We start from the raw sequence: 12755 nt of genomic DNA, 5'->3' as shown, positions 1-12755 counted from the left end.
TTAGCATTGTTTTTAAAATTTTACTATTTTACTTTGTAAATATTGACGTTGCTTTTGTATAGAAATTTCTAGTAACTAGTTTATATTTTTACATATCATGCGATCATTTTTAGGTGGCTGAAATGATGAATATCAAAGTCAAAATTCTTAATTATTATACTTTAAATATCTTTCGATATTCAGATATGAATATTAATTGCTTGTTTTGTTATTTTCTTCCATGTAACACAAATTGTAGCATTTAAATAATAAATATTATAGTGATTGTTAAAAATCAATGTGATTTTACTGTTTGAAATATTACTTTTTTTGATCATTACGGTTATAAATCGACTATTATTAACTACACTTTACTTTTTCCAGTGAAGTTTAAATATTTAAACTCACTGTGTGATTTACGGCGATCTAAAATTGGGGCAGTCACTGATGTCATTAATTGACCACGTCTTTCTTCGCCGTATCTACTGCTCTATAATTACAAAATAAATGGACAAAGCGTGTAAAATTATTGACCAGCGATACATAAGATTAAAATAAAAAGTGATAAAATAATATTATAGAATATAATTGTTTTAAATACAATACCTCACCGCCTTTAAGATAAGCAGCTGTCCAATGAATTCGGATGATCAAAGTGTTGATACAAAACCATAGGTCGTGCTAAACACTTTGACGTACTCTGCCAAAAACCTCTTTTACTTTTTACGTCTTCCATTGGACGTCACTCGCGCGTAAAAACAACTTTTTTAGTGAGTTTGCAAAAGTAAATAAGATGAAATAAAATATATAAATTGTAGAGCGTGATATATATTGTTATATATTATATCTATATTTTATATTAAAATCAATAGTAAAGAAAAATAAAATTAACAATATAATAAGTAAGGAAGAAAAAAAAAACTAAGTGTACCTTTATTAACACAAGCCATTTCTTGAAGTTCTGAACTTTTGTCCCCGCCAATAAGATAGGTGAATATCCTGACGGGCATATGAGGCCAATTGTATTTACAATAAGGTCTGATGACGGAGCCTCAGTATTAGAAGTAACCAACATAATAGCTTGATTGCACTGAGCCCCTTTCCAGTTCTATTGTATTTGTAGAGAATTTCAAAGCCAGTGGCCATTGCGGCTGATACATTTGCCGTCGAATCTGATTGTATTGAGTACAATGAGTTCTTTAGGCTGCGTACATTTTCCGGTGACGCTTGCACCAGTGAATCCTTGAAGCATTGAACAGTTTCCTCAACACTCTCAGCAAAGCGATAGACATTCACGTAGTCGTTCGTCGACAGTGTGTCTAAGATACTTTTTGTCGTGGCTACAGCCAGTTTGCGGGCCACGGATGAAAAACTCGTACTGTCGACTAGAATTGCCAGATCTTTGGGACAAGTAGCACCACCGACGAACCAGTCAGACATACGGAAGTCATAGACGTCCGGGTCATCAGGTCTTGAATCTCTCCCTCTTGCCGGCCATGATATTGCTAGAAGTGAGAAGAAATTTATTATTAATGACTTGCAACCTTGAGACTGCCGTGATTTGTCAACTATAAATAAATAAAATTTTGCTTTATTGAATAATGACTTTTGTTAAATTGCACTGTACTTTTTTAAATATTCACGTTTTTAAGATATAAGCTCATCCTGATGTTACACTCATCAAGACCTTTCATTTTGGAGTACCCACATCAATTTTTCATATATTTTATATATTCATAATACCGAAAATTTTTATATATATGTATATATGAAAAATATAATCAAAATACATGTGGGTACTCAAGTAATGGAGGCTCTTTGATGAGTGTAACCTATAGGGTGAGTTATAACTCTTCCAAAAAATATCATTAGTGACAAAGATAGCAAGAGTCAGTTCTTAATTATTGACATTTTTAAGATATAAGCTCATCCCGATTTTACACTCATCAAAAGCTTTCATTTAGAGTACCCACATGCATTTTGATATATTTTTCATATATACATATATATATAAATATATAAAAATATATGAAAAAATTGATGTGGGTACTCAGAAGTAGAAAAAAGATGCTATGAAGTGTAACATAAGGGATGAGCTTCAAAAATATCATTACTTAATAAGATAGCAGAGTCAGATCTTAATTATTGACATTTCTTAAGATATAAGCTCATCTCGATGTGTTACACTCATCAAGAGCTTTCATTTGAGTACCCACATGCATTTTGATATATTTTTCATATATACATATATATAAATATATAAATATATATATGAAAAGAATAATGATGTGGGTACTCAAAATGAAAGGTCTTTGATTGAGTGTAAACATAGGGATGAGCTTTATATCTTCAAAAAATGATAATTACTTTAATAAGATAGCAGAGTCAGATCTTAATTATTGACATTTCTTAAGATATAAGCTCGATCTCGATAGTTACACTCAGTCAAGAGCTTTCATTTGAGTACCCACATGAACTTTGGATATATTTTTCATATATACATATATATATATATATATATATATATATATATACTCATAACTATATATATATGCTGCTTATATATATATATATATATATATATGCTATATATATATATGCTACTCTATAACTATATATATAATATATAAAATATATGAAAAATTGATCTGGATACTTAAATGAAAGGTCTTGATGAGAGTAACTAACTGAGATGAGCTTTATATCTTTAAAAATATCAGCCAGTTCATGAGATACAAGGCCATTTCTTAATGTATGTGTATCTAGAGATAGAGCATTTTTTAAAACAGCCTAAATACTTATCATAATAAATTTACTATCGGTAAGAATGATATGAAACCTTGAAAAGGTACAAATTCAAATCAAGACCTTTGCAATGACACTAAAAACTGATTTTATCATATGATTATCCTGAACACAAAATTTTTCATATCCTTTTTTAATAATATAGATGATGATAATTTTTAATATTAGATTGGGGAATTTGTCTGTTCATTTACCTGGGAAACATAGCCTTAAAAAGCCAGAAGTAGAGCCGAAGTATTGCCAAGACAAAGTGGGATCACTTTCATAATTATTGACCAAAAAGAACAGGGTCTAAGTGATCCTAAAGCTCCACTGGAGCCCAGACGAGACTTGGCTGTCTGTAATGTCAATGAAACTTTTTTAAACTTTTAAATTCCTTTTATAATTATGACTTGGCAGAGTTATTAATATAATTATATATTTTTAATAACTCGAGTGGCAAATCTAGCTTGAAGATCAAATGTGGAAGAGAAGCTGTCCATTTAATGCGGATGAACAAACAAAAAAATAGAAAAATAGAGAGGTAGGAAATACAAACCAGAGTCGTCATAACACTCGGCGGAAAAAAGAACAGCAGACATACTCAAATTGACGGGTAGAAATTGTCAAAGTGACGATTCATCGAGAGTAACAATTTCACGAGGAAGTACCGGGTGTGAGTTTACCATCATCAGTGAATCTGTTGATCTCATGGGAGCACTCGTAGTATCGGGGTGATGTAGTTGGGTCCCTTGGCGATGATACTGCAGCTTGCTCCGCACTTTCCATCAATCTCTATAATAGTCAGACCCATTTTTTACATAGATGTTCATTAGTACGTAGGTAAATACATAAAAAGACGTAGTTAAAAAAAAAAAAAAAAAAAAAAAAAAAAAGGAAATAAAATGAAAACAGAACAACAACTGACAACCAACTAGTGAATAGAACCGAATAATCCAACTGACCGACCAACCGAACAAATAAAGCAACCTTAAATAAGAAAAATATCGGTATTGTCTTTACCATAACGGCATTCATCTTAAAGTCCATCTCTATATTTTTGACTTCGCCGCTGCCATTTCACGTACCAAAAACTTAGACCATCTTTTTTATTCACAGCTGCCATTCATCCCATGGTAATTCTAAAAGCATAATCAGAGAAGATAAAAGAAGGTAAATAATAAAAAATTTTTTTAAGGGGGAACACCACTGTGACGATCGAAAAAAAGAGGTGATTTTAGGGAATTTTTTTGACAGGGAAAAAAAAGGAGTTTTTTTTCTTTTATTAAGGGTACATTAAAGATTATTACTCTAGAATTTTTATTAAAAAATATTTAATTATTACAAAAGACTATTAACTTTCAATCTCGTAGAGCACTAAGAAAAAAATTTTCTCCTCCATGGTCGGTTTCGATAACTCAAAAAACGGATCATCTGGAAAATAAAAACCCAAATTTCTTTTTTAATCAGTAAGGATGGAGTTATCTCGTCGCACGTACCGGAATTTAAAAATTTTTTTTTTACAGATTTTTTTATCTGGACTAAAACAAAAAAAAAACAGTAAGAATAGTGAAAAAAATTTTCAATCAGTCGGCATTTTTTAAAAAAATTAAAATTTTTCAAAATTGGCCGTACGTGTGACGATAATTACATCATTACACAGAAAAAAAAATGTTCTTAAATCAAGTATATAATTTTTGAAGAACTTCATCTTCTTGATTTGAGTAAAAATTCTTAAACTAAAAATTGTTACTTGGTTTAAGTAAATTTTACTTGATTCAAGACAATTACCCTCTTCAAAATTATTTTCTTGGTTCAAGAATTTTCCTCTGGAAACAAGTTAATTTTTTTTTCAGTGTACTGATTGAAAAGAAATTTGAGTTTTTATTTTCAGATGATCCGTTTTTGATTGTTAATAACTTTGTAATAATTAAATATTCTTTAATAAAAATTTAGGGTAGTAATCTTTAAAATGTACCCTTAATAAAAAAAAAAATCTCATCCCGAAATTCCTTTATTTTCTCTGTCGTAAATTCCCGAAAATCACCTACTTTCGATCGTCACAGATATTCCCCCTTAAATTTAATTAGAGAAGTAAAAATTAAAAAGAGTTATATTAAAATAATATTAAAACTTTTGCCTCTGTATTTCCCCCAAGTTTAGTTGCCTGTCGTCCAAACTCCCACAGATCGACACCACCTCAAACTTCTAAGTGCCCAGTTTCTCACTCTGTAACACATCCGAGCAGCAGCAGGTTGTGTCCGGCATAAACTATCGATAACCATTTGGCCCCACCTATGAGCTCCTCCCTTCACTGGCTCTCTTGCTTAATTCAAATCTCTCTCATCATCTTCTTTCACACTACCTACAACTACTTATACAGCAATACAATGCAATACAATTCCATAGCAAAGGTATATATTTATCCAGACACACATATATACATCCTGTTCTGGGAGCATATTACCCTTTTTTTCTCTCTCCATGAAGAATACATACATACATATATATCCATATAATATAATATAATCATACATATATAGAGTGCGGATCTAATCTTTCTATCCTAACCGGCGCCAATAATACTCATGCATTTAAACATCTCTATCCTGCGACTAGGATATATATTATTCTCTCCAGGAGATGTTATTGTGTGTAATCATATCATCATATATTACAGATTTATCAGTGGCGTGAGATCACACCGTGTCTCTCCTCTCTGCTATTGACTTTGTGAAATTCTTCCGGTATGTATATGATGCACAAATGTTACATCATTGCCCGCGGAGAGAGACAGACAGTCATAGATATTATATATATTATATATATAGATAAAGTGAGAAGAGAATGAGTGAATGAGAGAGCGAGTGGAAGATGGAGAGAGACAGAAATACCGCGACGATCGAACACGGCCGCAGCCCCATTTCAAAAGTTTTAAACAAAAGCCAAACTTACTCATTGTGTGGAATGTCCTCCTCCTGTTGATGACTGATTCCAATACTTATGAGAAAAAGTATGCCGATGTACAACGTGCTTTTAACGTAACGATACATCTCGTTATCTTCTCCCGCTTCTTATATTTATCAGAAGAACTATTTATCTTCCTCCCCCGTTGTTGCTCCAAACTTACTGTTTATGTTGTATTTCTTCGTCGCTGGAGCAACAAATAAAACAAATTCCCGCTTTATTTCTTCTTTAGATTTATTTTTTAAATTATTTATTGTCCAACGGCGCCGACAAGGTAATAAATAAATAATAAATAAACTAAATATCAATAAAAATTACATATAAAATCCTAAAATAAATATTATATAAATTAAATACACATATGTTGGTAGGAAGAAATAACTCACGTTAATTCATTGGACACAGCCGGACGATGATGCTTGTTGATGAGGATAAAATGATATCTAGTGTGTCGGGCTATGCAGTAGCAGTAGCAGTCGTTTATCGTTAACTAGGGTGTGCAAGTGACACCTCCAGGTTCAGATCCAGTGATCCATGTCCAAGTAGCAGCAGTAACAGTTATGATAACGGTCTGAGCAATAAAAAGTCCCAAGAACTGAGGCGTCTTTTCTTATTCGGCGAGTAGTAAGAGGCCGCTGCAAAAAATCCATAGGTCTCGTCAAAAAGACGTGTAACGTCGCGTTTTGTTTAACACACACGTTGTATTGAGCAAGTAGTTATATACTTCTTTCTTCTTTTATTATTATTTCATAATATTTCTTCTTTTTTCACAACAGCTCAATTACTCTTATTTGAATTATTGAAACATGATATAGAACTACAACAACAGTAACAATTAGTATTATATACTGAAACTATAAATTCTATAAATAAATAGTGCAACGTTGTCTGTATGTACAACACCCACTAAAATATTAACAAAAATGATAAACCACTTCTACGTTTTTGGTGTTTTACGTTCTGCGTTTACGCGTACTCTCAACGCCACCACAAAACGATCCTCGCCCTCTACTACACCCTGCATCCACGACTTTCATCCACGCTTCGCACCCTCTTTCCACGCACACTCGTCTACACTATTCGTCGAGAAAAAAACCCTTAACCAATATATCCTTATCGTATATCTCTTTTCATTAAAAAACTCAAAAAAACAACCCTATAATCTTCATCAATAAATAAATTTAAAAAATACAAACTAATTAAAAATGTTTTGATTTAAAATTTAAAATTCTTCCTCAGAGAAAGAATCCTTTGATCTTACTATATCTTCTTTCACCTCCAGTCAGTCCATTTATCCATAAAATCTTCCAGTATATATTCTTCTCTAAAATGTATTGTCATCACCCAGCATAATCCTGGAGAACAAAACAGACAAGATAAAAAGAAAAACGCACTCCTTGCTCACTTAGTAAATAGTTATTATTATTCACTCGAGCAACAATAAATAATAATAACTTCATAATTATCACAAGTACTAGCACATCCCTTGGTAAGAGGGACACAGTTACACTTACACGAGGTATTTCCAGTATTTAAGTGTGTAACTACCACCGAGTAAGATGAAGTAAGCCTCGACGTCTGGCCCTCAAAGAAGTCCCTTTTATTATTGTATATTATTCTTGCCCGTTAAATACGCGGGGCTTTTTTTCCAACGGGAGTCGAGTAACGAGAGACAGGAAAATATAATACAGCTTCCCTACTACTCCCAATCGTAAGCTTTTGAGTCGCGCGCCCGCATAACTCTTACTACGTCTAATTACAGAGGAGCAGCACGCAGAGCGGGCTTTTGGGAGTAGAGAAAACTGTAGGACGTGAATCTACACGATATAGTACAGAGTTCTCACCAGCACAGAGGAGTCCACGTCCAAGTCGGGGGGTGGGGCCGGCTCCGGATGAAGGGTAGCGGGTTAGGGCACCAAACCTCGGAGTAGCGCCGTTTAACAGAACAGGATAGACCAGAGAGAGCAGTCTCCGGGAGTGTGTGGGTTGGAGTAGGGAATAAGGTGGAGGGCAGTGGGTGGTGGGTGCTCGCTTGTAGGTGGAGTAGTCGCTGCGCAAGAGTTTTCCCAGTAGAATAGAGAGAGACAGCAGGTGTGTGGATGTAATATCCCGCTTCACCACTGCTTCAACCCTCACTACCACCACTTGGACTACTACGACAACTGTGATCATCATCATCATCGCCCCTCACACGACTCCTCTAGCTTTCTTCCTCGTGTTTGGCTCTGCCCGGTATTTTCTGTCTCTCCCTCGATTTCTTCCCACCCCTCGCCTCGCACCTCGTTCTCGTTCCTCATATTGTGTATATATATATACATAGACACCCCAGACTACGGTTGACCAGGACTCCGAGAGGCGCGCAAGCTCGGCATCATTGATTTAACATGTATGTTCACGTTGTACCAATACTTCGGTGGAGCGGCCAAAGGAGTTCAGTTCACCCCACACATATATTCCCATTCGGTTCCTCGATATGGCGCGAGGCCGATCCCGACTCCCCACCAACACCCCCGGCTTACGGTAAGAATCTACCGTACGCAAGCTCTCGTCCTCGCAAGCTCCAGTTCCTTTTGGCTTGTACCTAGCTACCCTTTCCTAGCCTCCCGCGGATCTCTTCCTACGTCTCTCCTCTTTCCCTCTGTCTCGGGCTTTTCTTTACATCCTCAGAAGCACCACTACAACTTCAGCTACAACTACTTCTTCTGGCATCACGCGCTCGCGACCTCACCCTCTCGCCTTTCTCTCATGCAAGTCCTTGCGCATTTTCCGGAACGCAGCCAATTCTCCCCCTTTTACTTTGCCATTTCTTCAGCCTTATATTCTTTCGTCGCAGACCGATGATTACCGTAATGACGTCTAGCTGAAAGGCTACCTCATGTTTTTATTATTATTATTATTATATTCATATCGTAACTATACCAGTATGTATTTTTACTACTTATCATAAAATGCATACTGAAATTAGGAGAAATTTGATAATATCTTGAGATTTTTCTCTGAGTTTTTGTGAAGAAAATATTCACCAGTTATTATTATTAATAAAAAAATTTTTATTTTTATATTTCTTCTCAAGTATTCTGTGAATACTAAATTATTTTTTAGAAAATTCTTTAAAGAAGAAATAAATTAAGAAGAAAATATTTACCAGTTATTATTATTATTAAAAAAAAATTATATTTTTACATTTCTTCTCAAGTATTTTGTAAATAATCTTTATTATTAGGAAAATAAGAAAAATTTTGTTTCCAAGATAATCATATGATAAAATCGGTTTTTTTAGTGAAATTTAGTGTCATTGCAATTGACTTGAATTTGTGCCTTCTCAAGGTTTCATATCATTTTCACCGATAGTCAATTTATTATGATAAATATTTAAGGTGCATTCAAAAATACTCTATCTCCGGATATATAATTAAGAAATGACCTTGTATCTTGTGAAATATTGACATTTTTAAAGATATAAGCTCACCCCGACATTACACTCATTAAGGCCTTTCATTTGAGTACCCACATCAATTTTTCATATATTTATATATATTATATATATATGTATATATGAAAAATATATGAAAATGCATGTGGGTACTCAAATGAAAGCTCTTGATGAGTGTAATATCAAAATGAGCTTATATCTTAAAAAATGTCAATAATTAAGAACTGACTTTGCTATTTTGTCAAGTAATGATATTTTTGAAGATATAAGCTCATCCCGAAGTTATACTCATCAAGACCTTTTATTTGAGTACCCACATCAATTTTTCATATATTTATATATATGTATATATGAAAAATATATCAGAATGCATATGGGTACTCAAATGAAAGCTCTTGATGAATGTAGCATCAAGATGAGCTTATACCTTAAAAAATATCAATAATTAAGAACTGACTTTGCTATCTTGTCAACTAATAATATTTTTGAAGATATAAGTTCTCCCCGACATTACACTCATCATGACCTTTCATTTGAGTACCCACATCAATTTTTCGTATATTTATGTATATTATATATATGTATATATGAAAAATATATCAAAATGCATGTGGGTACTCAAATCAAAGCTCTTGATGAGTGTAACATCAGGATGAGCTTATATCGTCAAAAACGTCAATAGTTAAGAAAGTACAGTGCAACTTAACAAAAGTCATTATTTACTAAACCAAAATTTTCTTTATTTATAGTTCACAAGTCACATAGTGACTGCAAGGTTGCTAATAATAAATTATTTTTCAAAAAATTCTTTAAAGAAGAAATAAATTACTTTATTATTTATTATATCAAGAGTGTTTAATCCACTCTAAATGAAAGGGAAAGACTAGTTGTATCAGAGCTCTAAAAATTCATTTCTCGCTTAACTACCCATTCGCTCTCACCCAACTCCAATTTATTATTATAATGATAATAATATATAGTTATTACAGCAGAGCTGAAAGTATACTCGCATGACATGGGTCATAAGCCTTTGGCATTACCGCGTGACCAATTGCTCGGTATCTATCTGCTGAATCGTGGATTTTTATTACATCAGCCAACTTTTTTATCACTTTTGCCATAGCGCACCGGGTCTTGTGGCTGTATAAGAGCCTGTGTGCCGCTGTACCTCAAAACTCAGTACCCAATCCCATGACCAGACTTTACTTATACTCAGAGAGGATGCCAGTAGACTAGACTTCGTGCTTGCTGGTATAATACCGGACTATAACTAGGGAGGCTTTGCATGTACTGGCGTCCGATCGCTCAAAACCTTTTGGCACATACTCGTGACCTCCTGTACCCAGCATACGGGAACTCTGGCACATAGATATCTCTCTTTCTTATTCTTATTTTTCTTGGTAGTTTTGGTCGCCCACGATGACATAATGTACTTTTCCAGGAGAAAAATATAAAAAATAAAGGCAATCTCCGCCGGATAAGAGTGACACGGCTAAATTCTTTTTATTTACAATTTTAGATTCTTTTTTCGATGCATGATAATACTCTACAGTATATATCGCTTTTTATTATTTTATTTCTTCTTTTTTTAATTTTTTTTCCAGTGATTGACTGCTTCGCGGTTTTTTTATCTTGTATTTTTTAATATTGTTTTTCTTTTTTATTTATTTGAGTTTGCCATTCGGTGTAGTACAGATCCGGGTACGTGATAAACAAGCTCTCAGAGAGACGATGAAATGCGTTGTATAAAGTAGCGGAAGGGAGGCCGGAAAAAATGGGTGGAAAACCTTGAGTAACCCCTGACCCATGGTTACGTATTATATACCCGCACGGATTTATACTTGGGTATTTAAACTAAATTTCATTGAATTCTATTTCATTATAAACGATCTCTCTGTATGTAGATACTGATTGAATAAAAAAAAAAATATTATTTGCTGGACAAATTGTCTTATACAATTTTATAAATCCTACTGTACAGACTGGATTGAGTTTTAAATTGAATCCCATTTAATGCGATTTAACTTTATATTTTTATTTATTCATCAGTTTTTTCTTCAAACAAAACAGATGAAATGAAATAAACTTTTAGTTTCGGTTATCAATTAGATAAATTGATGAATAAAAAAAAAAACTTACACTACCAATTATTTTTTATTGATTGGACTTTACGCTCTTGACTCGGATTTTAAAAATCTTTTATCCGAGTATCTTGTTACCTTTGATTCTGTTATCATTTATCACATAGATACATATAAAAAATACAACAGTAATTTAAAAATTTTGTTATTTATTGTTTTCTTATTGATTTATCGAAAATAGTGACATTAAATATCGCGATTACACATAATACACGATGGTCCGTCTATTATTGATTTATGATTTTTGTAAAGTAAAAAGAAACTAGATGAACGTGTGGAGAAAAATAAAACAGGAGTAGAAAGATATATATGTAAAATATAAGAATAATAGTAATGATAATAATAATAGTAATAATAAAAGTGTTATAATGAAAATTTTCGACGGGTTGCTTTTTAAATTACAAACAGTGAACTAAAATACAATTTAAATAGAACGTAAAGATAATTTTTCAGTCGTTTCTATACAGTACACCTGTTTGTTTTTTTTTTTTTTTTTTTTTTTTTCATTAATTATAAGTACATAATAACTATTGAGGGATCGTATAAATTCGGACCACAAAAATGGGATTAAAATTTACATTACTTTTAACATTAACTAACTGTCGACTTATCATTTCAAAAGCAATACTGAATTGTTAGTTACAAAATATTTTAATATTTATTATTATTAATTAATTCTCTGTAAAACAATTAGTCTGGAAAAATTTATAATTGGTATCGGTATTTTGTTGACAAAAGCACAATTTTAAATATTTGGATTAATCATTTATTTCAATTGGCAACATTTGTTAATAATTATTACTTTATTAATAATAAAAATATTGGAATTATTTTTAGTAATTCCAGTGAATGTTTTCGATGAATTTTATCCGTCTAAAAATGGTTTATTTTTTTTTTATACTACGGAATGCAATTGCAACGTTGCTTTGGCAACATCAAAGAAGATACGTATCCACTTCCCCTATATAATTCAATTCTATTTAATTCCTACTCTCAATATGAACACTCATATATTGATCAAAAAATAATCGTAATAATAATAAAATATTTTTTATGCTCATTTAACGTCGCTTGTGATTTTGCTCATGTGCTCGTTAATTTTCTTTAGCTGTTACAGTGACATTTACAAAAAATAAAGTGGGAAAAAAATTCTGCGGACAATTGAATAAAAATATTCGGATATTTTGTATTTTTAGCAATTAAAACATCTTGAGCGTTAGACATACATAATACACACAATTATAATAATAATTCAATTCACTTATTTGCAGAAATTTTTTATCCATTACAACCAAATCGTCGCGCCGTTAAAAATTTCTTTATTTAAATTTACTATTTCATAAAAAACTATTTTAATTAAGCTTTATAATTTCATTCTGTTATTTATTTTTATAAATTAAATTTATTATTTTTAGATCGATTCATCATACTTATTATTATTAATATAAATT

At 32.4% G+C, this 12755-nt stretch overlaps 1 long non-coding RNA gene across 1 annotated transcript; it reads right to left on the bottom strand.

The window, feature by feature from the left end:
- Positions 1-4972: 4972 nt before the first annotated feature.
- On the bottom strand, positions 4973-7395 carry LOC123274020. The gene is made up of 4 exons (XR_006511427.1): positions 7245-7395; positions 6117-7085; positions 5719-5917; positions 4973-4992 (listed from the first exon to the last, which is right to left on the bottom strand). It is a non-coding gene; the product is annotated as an uncharacterized LOC123274020 (long non-coding RNA).
- Between the last annotated feature and the right edge of the window lie 5360 nt (positions 7396-12755).

This window comes from Cotesia glomerata, unplaced genomic scaffold (genome assembly GCF_020080835.1).
Source record: "Cotesia glomerata isolate CgM1 unplaced genomic scaffold, MPM_Cglom_v2.3 scaffold_186, whole genome shotgun sequence".
Lineage (NCBI taxonomy): Eukaryota > Metazoa > Arthropoda > Insecta > Hymenoptera > Braconidae > Cotesia > Cotesia glomerata.
The sequence above is the reverse complement of the archived record's forward strand: the minus strand, read 5'-3'. Positions and strand labels throughout refer to the sequence as shown.